The sequence below is a fragment of the Nicotiana attenuata genome, unplaced genomic scaffold, assembly GCF_001879085.1.
Source record: "Nicotiana attenuata strain UT unplaced genomic scaffold, NIATTr2, whole genome shotgun sequence".
NCBI lineage: Eukaryota > Viridiplantae > Streptophyta > Magnoliopsida > Solanales > Solanaceae > Nicotiana > Nicotiana attenuata.
Window position 1 is genome coordinate 53,191 of NW_017674410.1, and position 8,106 is coordinate 61,296.

The 8,106-nt window shown below is 38.0% G+C and overlaps 1 long non-coding RNA gene across 1 annotated transcript; it reads right to left on the bottom strand.

Annotated features, from left to right (window-relative positions):
• Positions 1-3,421: 3,421 nt before the first annotated feature.
• LOC109218611 lies at positions 3,422-4,079 on the bottom strand. Its single transcript, XR_002066782.1, has 2 exons — positions 3,773-4,079; positions 3,422-3,637 (listed from the first exon to the last, which is right to left on the bottom strand). It is a non-coding gene; the product is annotated as an uncharacterized LOC109218611 (long non-coding RNA).
• Between the last annotated feature and the right edge of the window lie 4,027 nt (positions 4,080-8,106).

Below are 8,106 nucleotides of genomic sequence, written 5' to 3' on the forward strand. Positions count from 1 at the left end.
TACATATTTGTCTCTCACTGAACATACCTTCTTCCAGTACCAGCAACAGTCATTAGGAGGCTTATATTGCCACCAAGAGCAGTCTTTTAAGTAGATGTGGTTGATCCATTTCACCCATAGGTCATCAGCCTTTCTTGCTATATTCCACAAGTAGAGGTTTGAAATGGCTAATTCTGCTAATTCTTATTCTCTATACATGTAAATTATGTTCGTGGGATCAATTCACGTGTAAGGAGGCTATGTGACAAAGAATGTTCAAGTTCCAGCGGTAGAATATCAAGCAGGCCAAACCAGGAGAAAGGGTTGATTTCAGATTCTCATATTTCTAAGTCGTCCTTCAGATACATTGCACATTCTTTTCACACCCTTTCAATTTTAGATCCCTTTTTTGAAAAAATAATTTCAGTGTTCTGCTTTTGTTTAGTTTATTGAGCAGTTATTCTAGGGTAAAAACTACACCTTTAACAATGGATACAAACTTTTAAAACATTTCACCTCTATATTCAATTTTTTAACTGACTTATCTTTCTTCTAATTTTGCTTTTGTATCGACATGGTGCCCACTAAGGTTTCTAATCTTTTTAGTTCTATCCTTCAAAAATCGAATCTTCCCAAGATTATCAAATCGCGAAAATCAAGGATAAAATAAGCCTTACTTTTTTTGTTGTTGTATAGATGTGTCCCTTTTATTTATCTTAATTTAAGTTTTTTTTATGGCTTTTCATAGACAAATGTGGGTGTCTTAACTTTTCTCTTTGCTGGCAATATGAACTGAACTAGGATGCCTCAATTTGTCGTATGCATAATCGAATCTTATATGATACATTAACTATAGATATGGTACAATTAAATTTACCATTCATCTAATTCCTATTATAACATAAAGTTTTATTTGGATGAAATTCACTCTAATGGTTGTACTGCTTTGTCCTTATTTTGTTTTTTCAAGTCTAATAACTACTTAAGCAGAAAGAATTCAAATATTGTTAACTGTGTCTTGAACTTAAACATATATCCTCTCCAACCATCATTATTTCATCTCACTTATTCCATAAGTGAGTACTAAGATAATTATTTAATATCATTTTCTCCCTTTTCCTATATTTTTTCTATGTCTCGCTTTGCATATGTTTTAAAATGTTTAAGCTTCATTGCCATTTGGAATCCATCCTTAAAATGAGTTTTTGTTCAAAAGATGATGTGACATTTAATCTGGAAAACTGTATTAGTCTTCTCATAGTTTAAGCCTAATTACTTTTATTATCTATTAATGCTGCAAGCTAGAGTTCCGGCAGCTAGGTACTGAATCACCGATACTATTGAGCTATACTTTAACTTTGTATTTCATTTGGATATAGTGACTGAAAGTACAAGTGATGAATTCATCTTGCCATAGTGACTAATTTACTTGGTTAATTATCTTTTTGATAGTTTGGTTTGTTCTTCTGTTAGTTCACTACATGAATGCACAAGGATTATCAAGTTTATGTATATTTATAAGTGGGAAATATTCTTGCATTCAAATAATGCGATCTTTTAATATATAAAAAGTATGTATTATAGGTGTGCTCCCATGTTGAATAGCTTCAACTTGCTTTCGTTTTTCTTAGTATGTAAGTTAAAATTTCTGAGGTAAACCCGGGAAAAGGACTTGCCATGGTCATGGAGGACTTGAAGCTTCTCCTTTATCACTTCAAATAGCCAATTCTATGACTATTTATCATGGTACCTTTCGATCCCTCAACACATTTTTCACGTATTTATATTAATCATTACGATGGTAAGGCCTGACTCTCTGCATGTAATTTCTTGGAACAACCATTGTTGGATGTGCTTGCTTTAGTGCTTTAATTTATTTGTCTCATCGCTATCAAATTATAGTTACAAGTCTAGAGATCAGCTCTTTCCTCAATAATATATGTTCCACATGTGGTGTAAAGGAATCGAATCAACCAAGTCTGGGATAGCAAAAAAAAAATTCCGAGTGAAGAAATATATTATATTTAAACTATAGCTCCTCATTTTAATATTTCGAATGCTAAACTTATTTTTGTGAGAAATAAATCTAATCTTCTTTCCCTCTTCGTTTTCTCATTTTTATTTTTATTTTGTATTTTCTTTGCAAAGGTGAGATATAACATAACATAAGTCTCTTCATAAAAAGACATAGGAAAGAGTTGCACAGTAGATTAATTAATCTTGCATTAGCTGCAGGACATTCTAATGTATAAACATGCATAAATTAAAATACTATATCATCTCCGGCTCAAATTCTTATAAACTGTTCAAGCATTATACTTCTCAATTGCACTTTCTATGAAAACGTTACTCCTCTGTTTATTGTCCCAAAACTTGTCTTAATTTTAGCTTTCCATTTTATTATGGTGGCCGCTTGAAGGAAAAAGGTCTTTTCTAGTTTATATCTTTAGTGCAACAGTAATTTCACAGATTAACTTCTTACCCAGTTGCGTCATGCCCCCAGCTGGAACCAAAACAAAAGCATATCGGCTAGAAAAATACAGCAGCTACTCTGGCTATACATAAGGAATTGGAATAATCGGATACCAAAATTCAGAAGAACAGTGACAACAATGGATGGAGTATCTTTGTGCCATTGAATAACATATATAAAATGTTGAAAATTCCAAAGCCAAATATGTCAAACATGAGCTTTTAACTTCTACAATGAACTCGGCACTCTAAATATATCCAGATTCTTTGCCAACTCCCTATCAAGATGGTCCAAAAATCTCCTTTGGTTGGCTAATCCAAAATGAATCTATGCATCCTATGAAGCCAAATCAGTGCGCTCTCTTTTTGTTTCGATATAAGAGTGTTCGAAAGTACAATTTAAAGCTCATTTAAGCTTTGGCAATTTGAATACTTCTATAATCTTTTGATTAAAATTAACTACATGTTAGTCTAGACCAATTAATTTGACTATCAATGTATTCTTTCTAAACAATAATTTGTGTAGAAGGTAATCCACATATACTCATATTTAGCCTGTTCTAGATTACAAAATAGTTAGTTCACCTGGCTCGCCTTGCTTTTCACATGCATCATTATTTTGGATCAACCCACTAAAATTATAAAAAAAATAAAATAAATAAAAAACCATCTAGTTAGAAAATATAGCACCTGGTGCTCACCTTCAAAAGCAAGCAACTTGAACGATCAAAAAAGTGAAAAAGAACAGAACAAGACTAAAATTCATTTCCTAAATCTGTTACAAAATTTCAAAATTTAAAGAGGGGAATGACCTAGCTTTAATTATCCAATAATTAGAATAGAAATTTTGTATTTATCAAGATCAAACACACACACTTACATGCACTCACGTATCTATTGCTTACAAACATACATGGGCAAATTATGACATTTAAGTAAAAAATTCCAGCACAAAAATTATTCAAAAGAGTAAAAAAAAACTACTCAATATACACCAACAATATTCTCGTTAATCGTTACCAACAAATAGGTTCAAATGAAAGAAAGATGGAGAGAAAACTCAACATAATGGAGAGCAACAAAGTCAGCTAAAAATTGGGAAACATAATAGGACAACCTAAAGTGGAGGCCAGAAGAATGAGCAGAGAAACATAGAGAAACCTGGAGAGAAACCAAGGAGCAAGGCCTGAAAGAGGAGCCACACTAACATTAGTGACAAAGACTATAGCGGCAGCAACAAAAGCATTAGAAAGCAACAACAACAACAAAAAAATTGCACAAAAAAATGGAACCCAATTCCTGCAAATTGAAAAATAGATACCTAAGGAGCAGTGGATGTGTGAGCAGAGTGACATAAAAACGGCTTTGTGATAACTCAATCATCAATTTTGAAATTAGATTTTCATCCAAAACAGTTGCACAAAAAAATACAACATCAGCATATTGCATAGCCATGGTGATGGAATCAAAGGTGAGAAAAAGTGAATGGTGCAGTAATTAGTAGAAAAAAAGATTTAGGGCTTTAGATAAATTGGTAAAGGACGTTGAGTGAGAGGGGAATGTTTCACTAGTGATGGATACGTGCAAAAGCTATTGACTTCAAATAGCACTTCTCCTTTCTTAGTTGGAAGGATATTCAAGGTACAATAATAAGTAAAATTTCCTAATATATATATATATATATATATATATATATATGTGTGTGTGTGTGTGTGTGTGTGTGTGGCCCATAATGGCCCGTGATAAGTTTGATAATAAACAAAGATAAGGTATGTGGTGCTCGGTTGGGTAGAACTTAATGTTATAATGTGTATGGATTGGTTGGCTATTTCTTATNATATATATATATATAAAAGAAAGGATCTATCTATTTTTAAAAGTGGGAAGCTTCGAAGTTAAACATAGAATTAGCAAAATGCACTAGAAAATAAAATGACATTTTTAATCTTTAAACTCAAGTTAATTCCTACAAGGATATTCTTCTACATGTGAGTAATTTAAATTAAAAGGAAAACAAAGTAGTAATTATCCCCTTGAACAAAAGAAAGTAGATAAATTTTATTAGGACCAATTAAAATTTTGGAGATGCTTATAGAGTTTCAAAGAAATCTTAAATACGCCTAAGTCCCAAATAAGTTGGGATCAGCGATACGAATCCTTATTTTTTTCATTTAGCTCAACTCATATAATCATCATTACTAAAATAAACTAAAAGTGCAAGTACAAAAGATATATATATAATCATTACTATTTATATATCAACTCATATAATCATCATTACTAAAATATAATCATCAGTACAAAAGATATAGGTTTTACACATGGTAAAAAACTTATACATTCTCCGCTAATGAAACAAGTTTTGTTTTTAGTATAAAGACCACGCAAAACTGCACGTTTCCAAGATCTATATCTAATTCCACTGAAAGCTACACTAACTAGCATAGCTCCAAGATTGTCCGATGGCTGTAAGTAGAGAGGATCGCTGGGATCCGACACATGATTGGCTACAATTTCAACATCTGTGGTAGTACCAGTTGCATCGGTTTGATCGACAACAGCCATATTAAAATTTGAAGATATACAGAGTAAAAAATAAGAGCAGAATTTGGGAAATAAAATTGAATATGAGATGAAGCTCACACCGTACAGATCGATCGAGAATTAGTGCAGATCGAAGAACACTGCTCAAGTTATTTGAGCTAGGAGATGTCAAGAACGATTGAATCGGAAGTTCCTCTGCTTTGATACCATGTCATTTATGCAATTGGACAACCAATTTCACTCTCGATCAAAGACTCCATTGATGGACTCCAGAACCTTCACATGAGCTAAGAGAGAAGGAGACTTGATACTCAAAGATGAGAGAATGAATTGTGTTATTTCTGATATCCCAAAGGGATGTATATATACATGTGGATACAGTCCCACTAACTAACTTCAACTACCCTGACAACTAAGCTACAGTTAAGCTACTGTGTACTAACTAACTAATTAACCAACTAAACTGTTTGGCTCAAAAGTTAACAATATACTTTGTAAGCTAAAAAACAATCAAAAGTAGGAAAAGGGTAAATCGTAATCAAATATAATAATCCTAGAGATGCAAAGATGAAAATATTGTTGTAGATCTAGTATTGCAAAGAGACAGTATGAACTCAATAAGATACGTTTGTTTGAACTAGAGATAGAGAGAGAAAGCCAGAAAAATGAGAGAGTTGTATTAAATCAGATGATCCCTTTTACAATGTGAAGGTCTCCTTTATATAATAGGAGACCTTCCTCGAAAGAATCAAAAAGTTACAAAGATAGGTAACGTCTCCCTAGTGAAGACACTGAGTCCTAAACGATGTCGCTTTTGCCCCCACGGCCGAGTCATACCCGCTACGTTGGTAGGCGTACACTCATTGGGCGTACCCACTGGCGTAGAGATGCTGAAGGTCAAATTTGACCCTATACAGTTAGTCCCTCCGCTCGTTGGAGACGCATTCGGTGGGCGTCTTCGATGGGCGGAAACGTGAACCTCGGCTTAGGAGAATTTGACCTCGACCCGGGGCGGCAATACGAATGAAGTGAAATATATGACGTTGTTGAGCCACTGACGCGCGGCTTCCTTTTTGGAATGACGTCATCGCCTGTATGCATCATTATTATATTTGCCCCCGAGGCGGTTCAGAGGATGATGTGACATTTTGGTTTCCGGCGCACGTCTTGAATCATGACTCTTCGATTCCTGTGCAACTTATCCCTATAAGTATGAGAGAGGTTCGATTTGATTCCACTTTCAATCCTTCGGAAAGCATTTTCTGATATACCCCTTTGTCTTTCTTTACTGTAACCGTTATTTTGTGAGGGACTCTCCCACTTCTGTTGAAACCACACTTCCTATCGTCAGTGCTTCATTTCTTAAGTAGTATAGTCATGACAAAACGCGGACAGAGTAGTAAAAAGGCCAAAGATAATGCCCCGTCTAGGGTTCCGCCATCTTCCGGTAGTGAAGGGGAAAAGGCGGAGAAGGCCCTTGTTCCTCTCAGCGTAGACAACGTCCTTCCGAAGGAGACGCATGTTCGCAGGGATTTTCCAACTAAAAGCCCTGACCTTCCCTGGGAGCACAGCGTTTTATTACAATCTCATTTAGATGATCTTCGAGAGACGCACCATATTCCGGACCACGTGGAAATGGTTCCGGCCGGGACGGACTATGCCAATGTGCACCGGCCTGGATATTGCACATTCTATGAGTACCCGTTCTTGATCGGTTACAATCTTCCAATCTACCCTCTGATGGAGGAGCTTTGCCGTTTTTATAATGTGTGTCCGGCCCAGCTCACTCCTTATACCTTGAAGGTGTGCCGTATTATGACCACTTATGCGGCCAGGGCTGAATGCAGCGTCTCGGTCCACCACCTCTTACAGTTATTCAGCGCTGGTTACCTGAGGGGTACCATGCTGCAGTTAAAAGGTCGGGGCACAAGGGGCTTAGTTGTTAAAGCCGATGATAAGCCCAACCGCCGTTTTGGCGTAAGTATTTCTACATCAGGACGGAGCACCTGGTGTCGAATCCCGAAGGGTTCCCGGAAAGATGGAATCCAGAACGTAAGTATTTCTATTTGTAGAATTCAGGGCTGCTTGCGCTTTTGACCATACGACCATTGTGATTTCTTTGCTTTTCTCCCTTTTTTATTCGCAGCGAGGGCTTCTCCACCCCAGCTCATTGATGACATTAAATCGTGGGTGGAAAGAATAATACCTTATGCGGAGGAATGCCGTACCTGGGCTGCATTTCTTCAACAGTACGGCCCGTCAGGTAATTCTTTGGCTACGATTTGGGAATTCCCTACGCTCTCGTTTCCTGACTTATTCGTGTTGGCAGGTCGGAGCGCTCCTAAGAAGAAGAAAAAGAACATCGTCACCTTATCTGTGGCGGGACTGAATCTGAAGACGGGTATATACCCTGTGGTTCGCCTAGTGAGGGCGCTGCGGGGGTTCCTCAACCGCTGCCCGTGGTGGCGTCCATGAGGGGAGCGACTCCTTCAATGCCATCCCCACGGGCTGTGGAGGAGAATTCTGAGAGCGAGGAGCCGCCAGAAAGGAAAAGACGTCGGTTGATAACCGGCAAGGGGATAGCCTCAGGAGACGAGGGGGCGAGCGAGCCCCATCGGGAGTCAAGGCCAGTTTTTATGGCGGATGCCATCCGTTCCGGGAGGTCGGCTCCCCAAGGGGGGGCGGTTCTCGACGCCAGCCCACCACGCATTCCGGAGAGCGGCTCGTCGGCTGCCGTTGGAGAAGCAGGTGATGATGCCGAGAGGGTGGGCCCTAAGGCCACCCAGGCGGATGCAGATGCGTTAACGCGGGGTCCGGCACGTGTGGAGATGACGGCAGGTAGATCTAACCGCCGAATTCTGATCCCAGGAGAGTATAACCTATTGCAACACAGCGAGCAGGCCGCAACGGATATGACCCTGCTATGTGCGGCCGCTGAGCGTGAAACGTTACAAGGGGTTAGCGACGGGGAACTATCCCGGAAGGTTGCCGGTGCGGCCTTGCAGGTATTTTTCGATTTTCTTCATATACCGTAAAGTAAACTTTGATACATACTGACTTGCCTTTCCTCCTTTTCCTCTCTTTTTTTTAGACTCTCATATTGGAGATTAG